We start from the raw sequence: 19,901 nt of genomic DNA, 5'->3' as shown, positions 1-19,901 counted from the left end.
AGTCAAAGGTTATATCTTTGAGATTTCCATTTGCTTGCAATGACTCAAGATAATTGGAATAAGTAGGATAAAGTGCCTTGAGAAAAGCAATAAGAGGAATATCCAGCTCAACCTTAGTGGAATTGATATCATGCATTATAGACTTTACTTCAAATGCAAGAGCAAGAGGATCATTATTTTGCAGTTCAAGAGTGAAGAGTTTAATCATAAGTTGAACAACTTCAAGTGCAGAATGTGAGTCATAGAGTTCTTTCAGCTTTTGTAAAGCTTCAAAGGCAGTTGAATATGACGTAATATGGCGACTCACCTCTTCATTTACAGATGCTGCGATTAATGCATAAGCTTTGCTGTTCTTGTTTTCCCAAATGACGAGCTCTTTGTCTGAGGTAGTCTGTACTAGGTCATTGTCTCCTTCTTCGACACGCAATCCTTTCCACAACTCATTGAAAATGAGGGTGTGTTTTATCATTCGGGACCATTCAGGATAGTTCTCCTTTCCAGTGAGAACTATTCCCACCATAGATATGATTGAATGCATTGTAAAATATGAGAGCTGTAAAAATACTTTTGCTGGCAAAAAAATGTGCTTTTGTGGAGAAAAAAAACTTCTGCTGCTAAAAGAAAATTGATTCTGATATCAAAATGTATTCTGGCCTCAAACAATATATTAAACACAGTCAAACGCAAGAGCGTTAACTATGTTAGTCACTTTGAAAACAACTTTATGAAAACAACACTATGGTAGCCCAACAACGTGGTATATATAGAATAGTAGCCACACCAAACATTATATACAAAGTGTATTAAAACCATCCAAATGCTATTCATATACTATTGACCATTGGAAGGCATGAATAGAATTCCGCTGCGCTAAATATCTTCACCGCATATAATTCCTCGAAGCTATAGCAAAGAAATGTTATCTAAATTTCAATACTATTTGTTGAAAAGTGTGCAACAAGAAATGCTTGTTGAGAATGCAACAAGATGATGGAGCTTAGTGAAAAGAGTCGCCTTCACTAAGTGGGCCCGCAGGCAAATTATGGCGCAAGTTCTATTTTTGATCACAGTGTGGATGATCACAGTGTGGATGATCACAGTGTGGGTGATCACAGTATGAGTGATCACAGTGTGGGTGACCACAGTGTGAGTGATCACAGTGTGAGTGATCAAATTCTATTTTTAGACTGGCTGTCAAAAATAGAAAAGTCAAATATTATTGTCTCATAATAATATTTGGACTATAAACTTGATCTTATTCTCTTGGAGCACTTCAGGATGAGCTACGGATGTGGTACATGCAGATCCCAGAGGGAAATACGTGGTTACCTATGGGATGAATAATATTTGCATGCAGGACTTTAGTTAGAACTCAATTGAGTTGAGTTTAGTGGACTGGAGGTGCAATTGATGGAGTTGTGTTCAGTTTAGCTTTGTTAAACTAGTTGTATTTAGTCTAACTGATCAATAGACTAGAGATGAGTTGGGTGAATTAGTTATTAATTAATTCACAAGTTATTAAATCATAATGCAACTATAGAATACATCAGTTAACTCAGTTGCATGTTAGTGCATGTTCAGTTCAGCAGGGACAGGTGTTAGAGGATCAGATTGCTATCAGTTGTGACTATAGCTGTGCATGATGATTTGCACAATCAGAGGGATTGAGTATGCCAATGAATTGGCCAATATCAAGAATTGTAGCCTGTGCTCACGTCCAACAGAGTGTGAGTGATTATTTTCAGGTCAAATACGAGTTTGGTAAGCCATTCTCATCAGTTCTTGAGCAGGTATTGAACTGGAGAGGCAGGAAAGCAGTGGAATAGATTTGGAGACCAGATCTGAGCTGTATTGTGTGTAACAGGTGGAGCTGGTACTGGATTGCTTGTGATAAGCATTGTACTTTGTAATGTTACATGATTCAATCAATATAATATACAGATAGTGTGGGGTTTTTAGTGAGATGCTTTCCCCGGGAAAATACTGTGTTGATATGTGTGATTGATGCTTCTATGTGCGCCTGTGAATGTTTCTGCTTCTGTAAATTGATGATCAACGTAGAGGAGGTTATGTATTATGCATGTTCCGCTTATAAGTGTATAATCAGGATAATCTCTGTGAATATGTGTCATATTATTCAAAATTTCTACATGGTATCAGAGCTACTTGATTTGTAGAAGAGATTTTTACAGGATATCAAGCGAGGATTGATCATCAGATCTATTATTCAGAAAGTGTTTACATTTTATTTCTTCAGGCAGAGTCTATAATCGGGCCAGGTAGCCTCTGGATTCATCCTTCTTTTGGAAGGTGAGATATCCGGTGAATGCCGAGACAGTCAATCTCTGTACAAGAAATACTTTGTTCTCACGAATTTTAGATCAGAAGTGGTTGAGTTTTTGTGCTGGTGGAATTCAAATTTAATTCCAAAGCAAGAGCGAAACTCACAAACATTCAGTGTGAGAATGGAGATAGTATGACCCAGTATCTCACGAAGTTCACCCAATGCCGGGATGAGCTGGGAAGTGTGGGGGTGATTGTCGGATGAGAATGGTGAGTCTAGCACTCCTTGACCTTCCTAAGAGTTGGCATAGCTACCAGGACTCGGTGAATGGAAGGGAGAAACTGCCAAATTGGGAACGACTATGGTCGGATTTGATGCAGGAGGAGATTAGACAGAGCACCAGAGACGGTTCTTCATCCATGCAGGATGAGGAGAACTGTGCCTTAGAGAGTAAGGCGAAGAAGGGGAAGGAGAAGGTTTCTCTTTCCGAATCTAGTTCTTCCAGTGATGGGAAGAAGGTTGACAAATCGAAAGTGTGATGCTTTCGTTGTCATGAGGAGGGTTCACGGGTCAAGAACTTGTATGCTCTTAAGGTTCAAGATGCATGCAAAGCCTTGAGCAGCGAGGCAATTGATGGAGACTTGGTGGTTGAGAGGGAGCGTATATTACCTCTCAACATGCAGAGCCAGAAGAAGTCTCAGACAATTGTGGAGGAGCCACGATTGGTGCAGCAGCTTCAGGAGGTTGTGGAGCAGCCACAACAAGGGAAGCTGAGTGGAGATCGAGTAGAGACATCTACTCATGCAGAGACCTCCAGTAAGGGGAAACTTCGAGCCAGGTGGGCTGAGGGATCGCATGCAGCCATACCTCCAGGTAGGAGGTGGGGTGATGTGGATTGATTGTCCCAAGGAGGAGGGGTAGGATCCTTGAGGTACCCAACCTCTTGGATGAGACCTTGCTACGGGAGCCCCAGATGTGTAGTAGCAAGAACTGACTAATTGGGTAGAGACAGATGCGGATGGAGCGGCAGAGAGAGCGATAGTGCAGGGAATCCCAGGACAATGCATAGCTAGCAGGCTGCAGCAATGCGAGAGGCACAAGTGTTTTGCACAGTGCTAGGTGGCACAAAGAGGTGTGCAATGGTGCGAGATGCATGGAGATGTTGCACTAGCGCAGATGTCAGAGAGGGAGCACTTGTCAGCAATAGGTAGAGCTTCAACATCAGAGGGTGTTTCTATAAAAACAGGGAGGTCAGTTGGGAGGTGCAGTGTAGATGCAATGCTGGGAGATAGAACCAGCAGCCGCACAGATGCAGTCAGAGATCAAAGTGACAGAGGCTAGAGCAGTCAGATACTGAAGAGCACAGAGATGCAGAGTTTCAGTCGACAGAGGCAATAGCAGTCAGAGACTTTGATGACAGAGCAAGTGGACCGACCAGATGTGTTGCATGGAGAACATTCCAGAGTTACAGGATCGGGTTTGAGAGGAAGCCTTTCTTGTTGAGAGGGAGTGTTGAAAAGTGTGCAACAAGAAATGCTTGTTGAGAATGCAACAAGATGATGGAGCTTAGTGAAAAGAGTCGCCTTCACTAAGTGGGCCCGCATGCAAATTATGGCGCAAGTTCTATTTTTGATCACAGTGTGGATGATCACAGTGTGGGTGATCACAGTATGAGTGATCACAGTGTGGGTGACCACAGTGTGAGTGATCACAGTGTGAGTGATCAAAGTCTATTTTTAGACTGGCTATCAAAAATAGAAAAGTCAAATATTATTGTCTCATAATAATATTTGGACTATAAACTTGATCTTATTCTCTTGGAGAACTTCAGGATGAGCTACGGATGTGGTACATGCAGATCCCAGAGGGAAATACGTGGTTACCTATGCTATGGAATGACTAATATTTGCATGCAGGACTTCAGTTAGAACTCAAGTGAGTTGAGTTTAGTGGACTGGAGGTGCAGTTGATGGAGTTGTGTTCAGTTTAGCTTTGTTAAACTAGTTGTATTTAGTCTAACTGATCAATAGACTAAAGATGAGTTGGGTGAATTAGTTATTAATTAATTCACAAGTTATTAACTCATAATGCAACTATAGAATACATCAATTAACTCAGTTGCATGTCAGTGCATGTTCAGTTCAACAAGGATAGGTGTTAGAGGATCAGATTGCTATCAGTTGTGACTATAGCTGTGCATGATGATTTGCACAATCAGAGGGATTGAGTATGCCAATGAATTGGCCAATATCAAGAATTGTAGCCTGTGCTCACGTCCAACAGAGTGTGAGTGATTATTTTCAGGTCAAATACGAGTTTGGTAAGCCATTCTCATCAGTTCTTGAGCAGGTATTGAGCTGGAGAGGCAGGCAAGCAGTGGAATAGATTTGGAGATCAGATCTGAGCTATATTGTGTGTAATAGGTGGAGCTGGTACTGGATTGCTTGTGATAAGCATTGTACTTTGTAATGTTACATGATTCAATCAATATAATATACAGATAGTGTGGGGTTTTTAGCGAGATGCTTTCCCCGGGAAAATACTGTGTTGATATGTGTGATTGATGCTTCTATGTGCGCCTGTGAATGTTTCTGCTTCTGTAAATTGATGATCAACGTAGAGGAGGTTATGTATTATGCATGTTCCGCTTATAAGTGTATAATCAGGATAATCTCTGTGAATATGTGTCATATTATTCAAAATTTCTACACTATTCACACGCATATACTGTCATAATTTAAATTTCATTAATATTCAAGAGTACTCGTCCGGGCGACGCCACCACTAGAATGAGGTCTCAGTTCTGGCCAGAGCTCGTAGACCGCAACTCCCTTGCAAAGTCCACATCCATGGCAGAAACGGTCACCAGGGTCCGCAAGAGCTGGACATACTTCCGCGTGAAAGTGAGGACGCCAGAAAGCAAGATTAATATCTAGCTAGAAAGCTTGTAATTTCGAGTATGCATCCATCTGGGGCAAAGAAGTCGACGGTCTAAGATTGGCTACGCCATAAGCATTTTGCCCTTCATCAAATACATGAGTTGAATCCTTAACGGAAACGTTCTCTCCATCAGCAGGCTGGTAGGATTTCGAAGCGAGTTGCAGAGCCTGTTCGGGTTAGGCAAGGAGGCAAATGGCCGACAATAGTAAGTGAGGTGGGAGTCCCTGGTTCTTCTCGATAGAACCTACAACGAGCGAGAGATGCTAGGGATCCGCACAGTCATAGTATGTAATGGAGGACAGAATAATCAGGTGAAGCAATTCATGCAATGGAGGCGCAGGTGCAATAACACCCTTTTTTTTTTGAAACGTTTATGAACATTCAGAGAAATGAACAGTCAGACAGGATGGACAGCGCTGGATACCATAGCAGTATGGGAAGTATGGACAGTGGGGCAGCTACCATGTCAGGAGCAACTAATTTTATGGAGAACCTGCTCAGCTATATGGAGAGTAGACAGGGAGTTACAAGGGACACAAAGGCTAAAAAGAGCTGGCTCTGATACCATGTCAGGCCAGGCAGTAACTCCACACAAGAAAAACTGATTCGTGTATTATTCCATTAGGTAGGTCTTTGTTATATACAATAGGGAGTGACTATTCAGTTCATCTCCCGATGACTGCTCACATTCCTAATTTAATTATTTACATAAATTCACCCAATCATGAAGATTAGGTGTCAACAATATATATATATATATATATATATATATATATATATATATATATATATATATATATATATATATATATATATATATATATATATAGATATAGATATATAATTTGTGTTTAGGTAAGAGTCCCTTGAAAAAACTCAAGGTTCAAGCTTATGCATATAAAGTGAGAGGGAGTCAAGTCTTAGTACTCTTAGGGCCTAGGTGCTAAATCACAATGGATCATATGCAATAGAATCGTTATGGTTGAGCTTGAGGGCTGGGAGATAGATCCATAGAATTCACATTTTAGTGCTGAAATGGTTAAATATTGAGCTTGAATGAGCCACAAGGTTTGAACCTCATAAACCATGTAATTAGGCACTCTCACATTCAGTAGAAAGAGAAATCCAAGATGTTTATTGGTAGGTGATTATGGCCATTGGATGAACCTGGAGGCTCTTCCCCAAAGGTTCATGTTACATGTCATTTTGTCACATTAGGAAAATGGCCATCAATCTGGATCTTTCACCATCCTTCAAAGTGTTCCAAAGAATCCCTCTGCAAGGATAGAACCTAAACCATCCCGAAGAGAATGAAATTTCGGGATCTCAAGGCTCTAAAACCTATTTTTGGCTTCATGTGTAGTTCCCTAGTCCATTTATATGCATACGCATAAGATACCATTAGAAGTTGCACAAAAGTGTTCTATGGCTGGCACTATGGCCTACGCACATGACTTAACACAAGTAAAAACAAAAAGTAAAGTCTAGAAACTTTGTTAGTCAAATATTTCCTTGATCACTCACATAGGTTATGATTGGTTATTGATTCAATTTATGATATATGATGAGTTAAGTAGGTCATTTATGTTTCATACTATATGCTAGATCCTTTGATCATTTGTGTGTTTTTGTATATTCATATCTCCTTCAAGACATCATGGAGAAGTTGTGGAAAGCACTAGAATGGTCTCTAAAACATCAAGGGGAAGCTATTTGTCGAAGGTAATAAAAGGAACTTCAATAGGAATAAAGTTATAAGTGATCTCTCTCATATTGTTTATTTCAATCAATCGTAAGCTAAGGAAAGGTAGCAGTTCTTTCTTGTTTGTTACTAGGATTCATTTGAAATTTAGGGAGATCCATCTTGTCCGCAAGAAGGATTAGTCTGCTTAACAGTTCCTCCCTAGGGGTTTCTAATGGAGCATGGTAGAAACTTGTCGGGGTATTATCCCTATGATGATATAGTAGTGGGAATTGTTGCCCAACGCAAATCGACAATGGATTAAAATTGCCATCAGATGGTAGGGGGTATGTTACAAATTCCATGTATTTATGTTGATATTTCAATAAATATGGCACTTTCCTATAGGTGCGGATATTGTGTGATCGATATTAGGGATTGTGAAAGAAATCAATCCAATGTGAAAAATCGATGGAAGGAGCATAACTGTGGTTAAGGTTCTCAACATCCAATCAACAAGGTAGGAATAAACTATACAAATAGGAACACTTGCATATGTATTATCACATAAGAAAATATATTTTCATCACAAGATCAATAGGGTATGAAAATTCCTTGAAAGAGTATTATAGAATTGCAAAATAAGAAGTTGGAACATGTCAAGAAGGGAGAATATTAACATGGCCCCTGTGCAAGGATGACATGGAATTTTTGTTATGATAACCCCATCCTCATCCTGAATCAATATGTGAACAATGTGTGCATAGCCAGTCATTCTTGAATTGGTCACAGGTGAGTACATAGGCAGTCAAAAGTTTCTATAGGGTAGAGTGATGAGGTTTCTGCTCATGTGCTCCCAGTTGCAGCTTAGAGAACCTTGGGCATGTAAGTGGTGATTTATGATGGACAGTGAAACAATACACATTCCATTGACACACTCCATTAGTGGGTGCATAAGACACTTCTTTCAGTTATATATATATATATATATATATATATATATATATATATATATATATATATATATATATATATATATATATGTATGTATGTAGGATGCATCTTATTGACAACAAGTTTGACACTTTTTTATCCTGGACAAAGGGGGTGGTTCTATGGGCTTGGAGGTTATAGGTTTCTCACTTTCTCCTAGATATTGCACCTATTTGCTTTTAGAGAATCCTATAGTTGGTTTTTTTTATATTTACCATTCATATAGAGATGATTATCTCTATGACCTCTTCATGTTTGGCTAATTGGCTGATTTTAGTGAGAAAAAGTTATTCGAGTGGGATGTGATTGGATTTGTACAACTCCTCATCTTGGTAGATGATGGTCCTTCATTTGTAATGGTTCTAAATTGGGATAGATTAAGAATTTTGAATATGATTAGGTATTTTCAGACATTAAGGGGATTCAGTTGTCTTGTGCTACATTAATTGTGGCTTTTCATATAAGACTCTAGATTACCTTCTTCAGTAGTAGACTTCTAGTGGAGTATATCAATTTTATCTCATTTAGTAGGTGGAATGCTTTTATGTTGTGTGTTAGATGTCATCTTTGAAGGTGGCATTAGTGGTGTACTATTTTGGGAGTGTTGCATGTGGGTTACATGTCATTTTTTATGACAACACGTCATTAGTTGGAGGGGAAAACCTCTCCAAATGATGAATCCTTTTAGAGCGAAGCCATTTTAATAGAAAAATAAATATCATCTCCTACTAGTGGCTTTCATTTTGTCATGTCTACTAAAAGTTTGCAGTGGAGGGTTCAAAGAAGCACACTGAAACACATGACTCTCTTTAAAACATGCAAGTTCATCGAGCAAGGAATAATTTTGTTAAGTCATTTATAAAGCATTGGGAGTTAACATTCAGGAGAGATGTTACGTATAGTAGAGACTCCAGTCTCAGCAAAAGGACCATTGTGGGTTGTTGGGAATTTGGCACCTAGATCTTAAGCAGATGGAGTGGGTGGAATCTATGTGAGCTCTGATTATTTGGTATGTTCCCAAGATGAGTCTGTTAATGAATCACTGGTACTATTTTAACTTATTATCTTGGGAGGATGTAGAGAATGTCCTTCAGGGGCCTTGGGCCTTTGGGAATTTTTTTTAGCTTGCAGAGATGGGATGTTATATTTAATCTTTTGTTAGAAAAATTGAGAAGAAAGGATGTGTGGTTCAAACCTAGAAGAAAAAAATCTAGTTATTGTGGAAAAGAGGATGGCTTGGATCCTAGTTGAGGTAAATTTATTGGGTTGACACTTGGTGTAGCTTGAGCTATGTTGGGAAGGGAATAACCATAGAAAACATATAAAGTATTGTAGGATCAGGTTTCATCATCTTACATTCCATGAGATTATACACCTTATCAAGAGTTTCCCCTCTCGTGGGAAGTGTGATAAAAAGTCAAAGTGTATGTAATTCTCTTCACACCCTACTACGGAGGTACATGACAATCGGGTTGGATCTCTATCATCTACAAGAAAATATACATCAAGTACCGACATAGGCTCCTTCACTTTTTCACCAATTATTTATCATGATATTCCACAGTCTGGGGATAACATTAATGAAGGAATTTGGTCTCAATATTTTGGAGAGGATGTGGGTTTTGTACCATTTGTTCATCTTATTTCTTAGTAACATCTAATGAGCTTACTGTTAGGAACATATTTCAGCCTATCCATTTCCCTAGTTCTCTTCCACCTAATATTTCGAGCATGGTACAACTTAATAGAGTCGTAGGAGAGCCATAACCTCCTAATTTACAACCCTACCCTAATGAACCACTACCAACACCTATTGAGTTTAATCACCATGTTGAACTTCATAAGGAGGAACCCTTAAATAGTACACATGTTATGGGTGAGCCATTATAGCCTTATTCTCCTTATTTAGACGAGTATTTCTCTCCCTATAATACTTTTGATCCACAGTTACCATTGAACCCCTTACCTATTTTTTCTACCTTGTACTCCCATGCCTATAATCCCCCCCCCACCTATAGCCACTCTCAATGTAACAATTTGAACAAAGGATAGGTCTAATAAAAGAGGCAATTTCTCTTTGGAGGATTATACTCTTGTATCCATTTTGGTACTACTCATGTCAGACCCCTGAGACACTCTTTCACATTCTCATGATGATAAGGCTCTTAGATATTTTCCCTTTTGTTTGATTACTAAATGATAATTATGTTAGTGGACATTATAGGTTTGGGGGAAGCCTCCAAAACAATTCCCCCATGTATCTAATAAATTTTACAAAACTCTATGTGATACTATTTCAAGAGGCAGTGTAAATGAGGAAAAAGCATGTCCTTATTTTATTATCCATTTTCTTGGATGGAATCTTTGTGTAGTTGGATCAAGGGGCTTACCAGGGGGATTGGTCTCGACGTGGAATCCTTTAAAGGCACAAGTTTATGCCTATAATAGTTGTGTGGGCATTATTTTAATAGTTTTTTTTAGAGGATCAACTCATAAGCTCTGTATCAACAATTTTATGGACCATATGTGGCAAGATTGGATTTATGGAATCGGCGGGATATGGAAGACCTTTTAAGTGTGTATTCTATCCTTATAGTGGGGAATATAAATTTTACCATGTATACTAATGAAATTTTGGGGGATCACAGTGTATTGGACCCTTATGCAGTGTTTTTCTAGAATTATTTCATGCAACACATCCTTGTGGATATAGCTATTACACGTCATTTTGTTGCATTAGGAAAATGACCATCAGTCTAGATCTTTTTCCATCCATAAAAGTGTTCCAAAACATCCCTCTACAAGGCTAGAATGCAAACCATCCCAAACAAAATGAAATTCCTAGATCTCAAGGCTCAAAAACCTATTTTTGGCTTCCTGCGCAATTCCCTAGTCCATTTTTCCGCATACGCAAAAGAGACCATTAGAAGCTACAAAAAGGTGTGATATGTCTAACACTATGGCCTGCACACATGACCTAATGAAATTAAAAATAAAAATTAAATTCTAGAAGCTTTATTAGTCGAATCTTTCCCAACTAACAACTTTGAATGGATGCCTACTCAAACCTAATCCCTCCCATCATGGGGCTACTTCCCTCTCTTTTTGGAACCCCTATCCCAACATTTTTGGATCTTATCCCTTAAGAAGAGGATCCCAAACCTCCTCCTCTTGGCATATAAATCAAACACATGCTAGAGGATTGAGGAGGACCATTGAAGGTAGGCTTATGTTGCAGAAATAAGGCTAGGAGGCTTTCCATCCAAGGAGAAGGTTGGAGATTGTGAGAAGAGGCTTGTAACATGAAGGCTTTGAGATTGTAAGTTTTTTCTCCATTTTATTTAATAAAAATCAATTGTTATTTCCTAATTATGTCTTTTCTAATATCATTTGTGGGTTTCCTTGATCACTCACATAGGTTATGATTGATTATTGATTCAATTTATGATATATGATGAGTTAAGTAGTTCATTTATCTTTCATACTATATATTAGAAGCTTTGATCATTTGTGTGTTTCTGTCTATGCAAATCTCCTTTGAGACATCATGGAGAAGTTGTGGAAAGTGTTGGAATGGTCTTTGAATCTTTAAGGGGAAGTTAATTGTTGAAGGTCGATAAAAAGGTAAGTGATCTATCTCATATTGTTTGTTTCAATTAATCATAAGCTAAGGAAAGGTAGCACTTCTTTCTTGTTTGCTACTAGATTTCATTTGAGATTTAAGGAGGTTCATATTGTCCGCAAGAGGGATTAGGCTGCCTAACAAATTGGCAACTCCACTATGGAACGTCTCACTCTCCATCATTCTCTTTGTTTTGAATTTTATCCTTTTTTCATAGCCCTCTCTGAGTGTTTGGAAAATACTAAAATTATGGATTTTATGATTTATTTGACATGTTTTTATTTTTTGTAAAAAATTCCCATTGTGCGCACTTTATATTTAGGCACATAGTGTATTTAAGCACATTTTTTCCTTTGCAACTGCATGTATGTGCACTAAATTGATTTATTGCCTGCACACATACCTGGAATTTTTTAAAATTTCAGTTTTCTCTTCATCAAGTCCATAAATTTTTGTTTTCCTATTTAATTAAACTTGTTTACCTTCTGTAAATCTCCTCCTTATTTTGATTTGACTTTCTGGGTAAAATTTTAAAGAATTAATAATTTTTGAAAATTAGGGTTTGAAGTTTGATTTGGTGAATTGCTAATTAATCAACGGAAGGACTAATCATTGATGAGATAGTTTGAGTCTGTCCTTTTTTATATCAAATCATCAGATTAAGTACTCTATTTTCTAAATTGAAAAGTGTCATTAGTATTAGGAAAATTTAGGAATTTTCAAGAGAGCACTTGTGATTGGGATTTTTGTTCTTTTTCCAAAGTAATTACGGATTATTTATCTCTAGAAGACAACACAAACTTCTACATACAATGCTTTGCAACTCATTACATCAAATTGAAATTATAGCTTGTGTATTTTGAACAAAGAATTCATTGTTTGTTTGGGTAGGCGAGAAGTTGATAAGATTAAAAATTTTCTTTTTGTAACTTAGATTTTGAGGAAGTTAATTTGCATTTCTCAAAGAAGAGGCAAGAATCGTACATTTTGCATTCTCTTTGTTTTTGTATCTTGAAAATGATTGATTGATTCTTGTATTTTTGAAAAGTGAACGAAACCTCTTCCCTTATTTTACTTACAATTCATTGAAATGAAAGGATTGTAATACCATGTTCGATTGAACTAGGTTTTACGTCAAGTCACAGCACCATGAGTTTCACATCCATTACCTTTGAGTAAATAACAACTCTTAAAATAAGCACTAATACAATAAATCTAAATTTTTATTATTATTTTAGGGTCCTTTTCCACCTACATTAGATCAAGTTGTAGGGCTTTGGAATATGGATGATAGTTAACTTTCCAAAGCTACAAACAAACATTAGCATCTTGCGATAAGGAGTAGATTCATTTATTGAAATTTGGCTCTGGGAAGCTCCCCTTACAAAGGAGTTAAGCATGAGATCATGTCAGACCCAGTGGAGTGATCAACCCCACTTCATTGGTTACGGTAGAGTGATTTACACGTATTAAAAATGGTGTTGAAAGGTACTTGGGAGTCACTTGGAAGTAAAACTCATTTTAACCATGTTGAGGAACTTTCAAGGGGATGGAGCTTTGTTACTCTGCCCTTGCGTGTACATCTAATATGCGACTGTCCCCCCAAGTTAAATTATTTTATGTGGTAACCTTAGATACCATAATTTGAGGGCTATTACCAAAGGTGACGGTAGAGGGAAGTCTTTGATGTACCTGGAACAAACATTGGCTAGACTCACATGGACCTTTCTGGAGGGTATTCTTCATTTGAGATGGCATAAATGAAAATTACTTGCACCAGATCGTGTACATTAAGCAGGTTGTTAGTGTAATTGGTTCCACCCGCTCTATCTTCAGCCACTTTTCACATTGATATTTATGATGTTGGGTTCCATCACCAACTAGTGATTTCAATGTGAAAAGTTTGTTTGCATGGTTTGATTCCTAGATTTACTAGCACGTGTTATTTTCTTCTTTTTACTTTTTACATAACTTAGGTGTGGATTGTGAATTTGAATTGTAAATATTGGTAATTATTGTATCTAGCTTGAACCTAATGGAAACAATGTTGTAAGTTACCTATAAAGAACCCCAAGTTTCCATTGACCCCCTCCAAGTAATGAGGCTATTTCCTTTGATTTGAGTAGACTGATAGGACCTCATTGCCCTTCTTCCACCCCTTTCAAAAGCATTGTGAAAGCGTATGGTAAGAATGTGTGGTGCACAAATGTAGATGAAGGTGCTTTCTTCAGTGGTTTATCCTCATCTGCTTAGAAAGCTTTGGTTTCCCCTCATCTTGTACCTATTACACAGAATATTTTAGCTTTTAACAGAACCATTAGTGAGCCTTTAGGGATCCTTCATAAGTGACCTATTACTCTGGAAGGTAAAACTATATGTATTGATATTATGGTAGCCAAGACCCCTTGGATTTAAATTTTCTCCTTGGGTGATACTATGTCTATGCCATGAAAGTTGTCGTACTGATAATATTTCGTGTGATTTATTTTCCTCATAATGGAAACATTGTGACTATTGACCAGTTTCATTCGTTGATCTTAACTGACCATCTGACATCTTTGAATGTTCCTTATCTTCAAATGGTATCTACCCTACCATAGGTTAATTATGTTGCAACCAGTCCAATGTTTTCAATTACCAATGCAAGCGATCCTCTCACTGTTTTCTTGACTTCTTATGACTTAGATCTGGTAATTGACATAGGGAACTTTATGGGGGAATTTAAAATGGATTTTCTTAACCTTTTTGATTCTATTCACATGTCTTCCTTCCAGAGAGTTATTCTTCCTTCTAATGAAGATCTCTTGGAATCCATGATCAAGAAAAATCCCTTGGCATGTGTTTCTTCCAAATGGAAGCCATGAGGTAAGTCAAGGAGAGGATAGTTCTTTTACTGTGTCAACCTCGGTAAAAAATGAAACAGGTTCTTAAGAGCATAGTTATTTTTGTTTCAAGCTCGCATAAACATAAAACAACCCCTGAGGATGGTTCTTTTACTATGTGAATCTCGTTAAAAGATGAAACAAATCCTCCCCTAACTAAGTCGAGTCTTTCACCTAATCTCGTAAATGAACCTTCATTTCATACGCCTATTAGTAACTAGTAGTATACTCAGGCAAATGAAATGAAGCTTGGGTGGGATGTGCCTATGTCGGTATGCCGAGGGCATGAAAACCACTCTCAAGAACAATTTCCTCTATGTTTTAATCTTGTGTAAAAATGAAACCACTCTCAAGCATAGTTTTTCTCTATTTGAAGCTTGTATAAAAATGAAAACTATTTATGAGTCCATTTTGGTTATTATTTTCAAGACTCGTTAAAATCATGAAAATCTCGAGCGTCTTTTTCTATCTTCTCAGCCTCATAAAATGTACATGAAAATGTCGAGTTATTTCTGTCTTTTCCTTCTTGTTAATTAATTAAAAGTCGGTGATATGAATACACTTTTATCACTTTTTCAGACTCGTTAAAACTTACGAAAATGTGAAATAATGGGGTTCTCTTTACGCCCCTTTCAGACTCCCTAAACATGAAAATATTGTCGAGTACTTGACTATTCGAACTCGTAAAGGTAAATGAACAATCATCTATTCAATAAGAGTTTACCCCTTTTATAGACTGAAATAGACTATTTATGAAAAAAGTATATGTTGACTAATCATGCTCAATAGAGTTATCTCTTGCATTATTTTACCCTTTTTTGGGCTTGAGAGACTAAATCTACGAAAAAGGACACTGTGGAGTTTACTTATGTTTTTCTTGTGACTCCCTAAAACTGAAGAACACCAAGCTTTACTTTCTCTGGGCTCGTAAAAATTTTACTTTGAAAGAACTGAACAAGCTTTCTTTTGTCTTTCCAAACTCTTTAAACATGAAGACGACATCAAGTTACCCCTTCACTAGACTTGTAAAACTTAAATAGTGTAGGACTCATCAATCATAATGAAACTGAACCACTCCTTCCTAGGGTTCATTAAAAATACTTCAAAGCACTCATCTGAAGGATGAGCTTATAGGACAATCATATTTTATCCTCTTCAAGCTTGCCAAAAATAAAGAGGTATTGGCCAGTAATAGTGGGAGGGAATTTGGAAAGAACCTTTGTTTTTGTATTGTAAAAGGCAGTATGTCACTCTTGAACATGAAACTTCATTATTTATGTGTCCAGATTGGGAAATGCATTTGCCTCTCATTTGACCATACCTCATTGAAATTCTTTAGTTAGTTTGGGTACTATTTTTTGAGTCAAATGCTTTCAAGTTAGTATGTTTTGTCGCCAATATGTTTAAGAGAAGTCCAACCTCAGTCAAAATTAATTTTCCATTCATAGCCTTCAACCACATCGACCATCCCTGAGTTAGTCCTAAAATTACTCCAAACTGCTTTTCTTGAAAACTTGACATGAGTTTTGTGTCGTTCCCCTCCTGAGATGGGTCACTTCCTATCAACTTCAGCTCACTATATATGAAGTTGATCTAGAAACCTTCAATACCTTGGAGCTTGCATGCCTCAATGGTAGGTTTCTCGCCTTCGACGACAGGTACTCATCATTGACCTTCTATCGAATGATTCTATGAGTGTTCGACATCAACACATCTATTCACACTTCATATATTTTATGGAAGTACCTTAAGAACAATTGTCATTATTGGTGAGTTCTCTTGCGCTTGTTAATGGTTCACATCATTGACCGGTAATCAAGTGGTTTATACCATGTTTGACTATGAGACATTCACTCGCATGGATATATTCGTACTATAGATCGAGAGATGGAAATGAAGACCATAGATCTAGTTTAATCCATACAGGATGCATGGAGTTATTAAAAATTCAAGATTATAAACATAGATCCATTAATGGTTGTGTCCATACTATGTCCTCTACTGGCATGGATATTCATATGTATTTTCGTACTAGTTCTTTGAGACATTTATGCTTTGAGTATGGGAATTCCTACCTTAATGATGATTTTATATTGCATTGTAACATTTGATTGGTTGTTTCAAGTCACTGACTATAGTCTCTAACCCAAACCTTGGCATGATAAAGCGCTTTTGTAATAAAAAATATTTTCTAACTTTTCACTTTAGGGGGGAATTTGTTACACGTCATTTTGTCACATTATGCAAATGACCATCAGTATGTATCTTTCGCCATCCGTAAAAATGTTCCAGAGCATCCCTATGCAAAACTAGAACCCAAACCATCTCAAATAGAATGAAATTCCTGGACCTCAAGGCTCAAAAACCAATTTTTGGCTTCCTGAGTAGTTCCCTAGTCTATTTTTATTCATATGAAGAAGAGACCATTAGAATCTGCGCAAAAGTGTGCTCAATCTAACACTTTGACCTGCGCACATGACTTAACGCAAATAAAAATAAAAGGTAAAGTCTATAATCTTTGTTAGTTGAATCTTTCCCAACTAATAGCTTCAAATGGATGCCTACTTAAACCTGATCCCTCCCATAATGGAGCTACTTACCTCTCTTTGTGGAACACCTATCCCACCATTTGTGGATCTCATCCCTTAGGAAGAGAATCTCAATCGTCCTCCTCTTGGCCTATAAATCAAACACAGGCCAGAGGATTGAGGAGGACCATTGAAGGTAGGTTTATGCTACAAAAATAAGGCTAGGAGGATTTTCATCCAAGAAGAAGGTTGGAGATTGTGAGAAGAGGCTTGTAAGATCAAGGCTTTGAGGTTGTAAGTTTGTTCTCCATTTTATTTAATAAAAAGCAATTTTTGTTTTCTAATTATGTCTTTTTTGATATAATTTCTAGGATTCCTTGATCAATCACATAGGTTATGATCAGTTATTGGTTCAATTTATGATATATGATGAGTTAAGTAGTTCATTTATCTTTCATACTATATACTAGATGCTTTGATACTTTGTGTGTTTTTGTCTATGCAGATATCCTTCGAGACATCATGGAGAAGATGTGGAAAGTGCTAGAGTGGTCTCTAAGGAATCAAGGGGAAGTTAACCATCGAAAGTATTGAAAGGGACTTCAATAGGAATTTCGATAAAATGGTAAGTGATCTCTCTCATATTGTTTGTTTCAATCAATTGTAAGCTAAGGAAAGGTAACAATTATTTCTTGTTTGTTTCTATATTTCGTTTGAGATTTAGGGAGATCTGTCTTGTCCACAAGAGGGATTAATCCACCTAAAAATAACTCAATTTCTTTCTCATCCAACTTGGAGTATTGGTCGTTCAAGTAGTGATGGTGTGGTAAAGAGTCTAGACCAGTTCCTATTGCAAGAGGAGAGTCTTCAAAGGTTGGGTGTATGTAGATCTTGGGTATCCCCTGTTGGCATCTCAAATCATTTCCTGAAGTTTCTTTAATGGATAGATGAAACAATACATCAAAAATACCCCTACAATTTTAACCATGTTTGGTTGTAGGAGGTGGAGTTTCAAGATTTGGTAAGAGGTTGTGGGAACTGACAACTTGAGGTGGGTTATTTGGTACATATGGATAAATTTTTTGAAAACTGAGAATTCTTAAAAAAGAAGTCAAGTTATGGGAAAGTAATAAAAATAAGAGTCTTGTTTTTGAGTTCGAGGAAATAGATTGAACTATGGAACATTTGGCAGATCCATAAAGTGTAAACATTTTATCAAAGTATGTCAATTTGAAAGTAGTGGATCTTGTTGATGAAGGACGAGATGGAGAAGAAATGGAAAACTGGATGGGGTTAGGGTTTTGACCAAAATTTTCAGCCTGCTCAGCACCTACGGTCATCCATGTGCTTATGCTCCTGCTCCTCATCGCCCTCCTATACACCAGCCCTGTAACTCACCCTCCACCCCTATTGCGCCATTACGACCACTCCTTATTACTTACTACCTTGTTTTTACCCTCATCCTCCTCGACTCAACCCAACCTGTTACCCTGTCACTACAACGATAAGCAACCTTGGTTTTTGAAGGCAGCTGGCATGGGAAAATTGTGATGGTTATGGAGGACCTAGCAAACTATTCAAAAGAACCACTAGTGGGTACCTCCATCTGGAAATCTCCCCAGGTAAACCCAACAAGAAGCTACCCTTACGGCTGTGATTTCTCTGACACAGTTGCCTCGCTACCCTCAATCTCAGGGCCCTCGTGCTCGGTGGCTACACTCTCAGAGGCTTCCCCCTCCATACCAGATCTCATTGCTTAGCCTTTGTCTCCATCTACCCTAAAATTCATGGATCAAACCCTGGAACCAAGTTTGGGCATCTCCTCTGAGGATATCTCAGCTTTCCCTTCCTCCACTGGCTCTTGCGCCCTTTTGCAATGATCACCAATGATCCTGTTGTCTTTGATCCAGGGCATCCTATGCCTCCCTCATCATCCCCCCATCTGGAAATATTATTGAAATCCCACCCATTTCAGGGGTCTTTCATTCCGAACCCCTCTTGGACATCCCTACACCTAAGGCTAACCCTACCTAAGGCATCCATCAGAGTCCCACACCTGATGAAGGAACCTGGAAAGAAAAGAAACCAAGGGTCTTGAAACCAAAGGCTTTGGAGGTACTCCTGAGTTTGGGAGAGGATTTCCAGTGGAGTGAGGCAATGGACACAACCGAACATGTGTTGGTTGGAAGAGTCAAGGGCTGTTTCTACAACGCCATTAGATTGAAGCAGTGGGCGACGAACGTATGGGGGCATTATTTGGCTGAACCACCAGTGCTTCAAACCTTGGTTAAAGGATGGTTCGCACTTTGTTTCACCAGGGTAGAGCACACCAACTGGGTACTTTCAACGGTTTGGCATATTGAACAAGCACTAGTGCTCCTTCGAAGGTGGACACCACTATTCAACCCAGAAAGAGAACAACTTGGAGCAAGCCCACTCTGGGTTAGACTACCTGGCCTGCCTCTACATTTTTTGTCAGAGGAAATATTTAGGTGTATAGGGAACTCCCTGGGAACTTACCTGGAGTATGATAAATCCAACCTCTCGACAGGAAGGATGGCGTATGTAAGAATTTTCCTACACATTGATACTAGTGATGGGCTTCAGGAATATATCACAATATAATGGAGGAATTTCTCTCGGAGGCAGAATCTAGACTATGAAGGGGTTCCCTTCAGATGTAGGAGATGCCACAAGGTTGGGAATCTATATAAGGACTGCCCTCTCATTAAAAACAAAGGAAGGGGAGAAGATGGAAGGACAATTCCCCCAAAGACAGGTCAGGAATAGGGGGAGCAGCCCCTCAACAAAGAAGAAGGGAACCAAGACGATCCACCTCAAGCAGACATGGATCTCTCTTAGGGGACCCCAAAGAAATGGCAGGCCTCCTCTTTGACCTCCCTCTCCTCCTCTCACTAGGGCAAGAGCGGCTGCTGAGTTGGTGGTTTCTTTGGGTATGACTTCAAACTAT

This window comes from Pinus tabuliformis, chromosome X (assembly GCF_031772625.1).
Source record: "Pinus tabuliformis cultivar Carrire ecotype Pingquan chromosome X, CPIR1, whole genome shotgun sequence".
NCBI lineage: Eukaryota > Viridiplantae > Streptophyta > Pinopsida > Pinales > Pinaceae > Pinus > Pinus tabuliformis.
The sequence above is the reverse complement of the archived record's forward strand: the minus strand, read 5'-3'. Positions refer to the sequence as shown.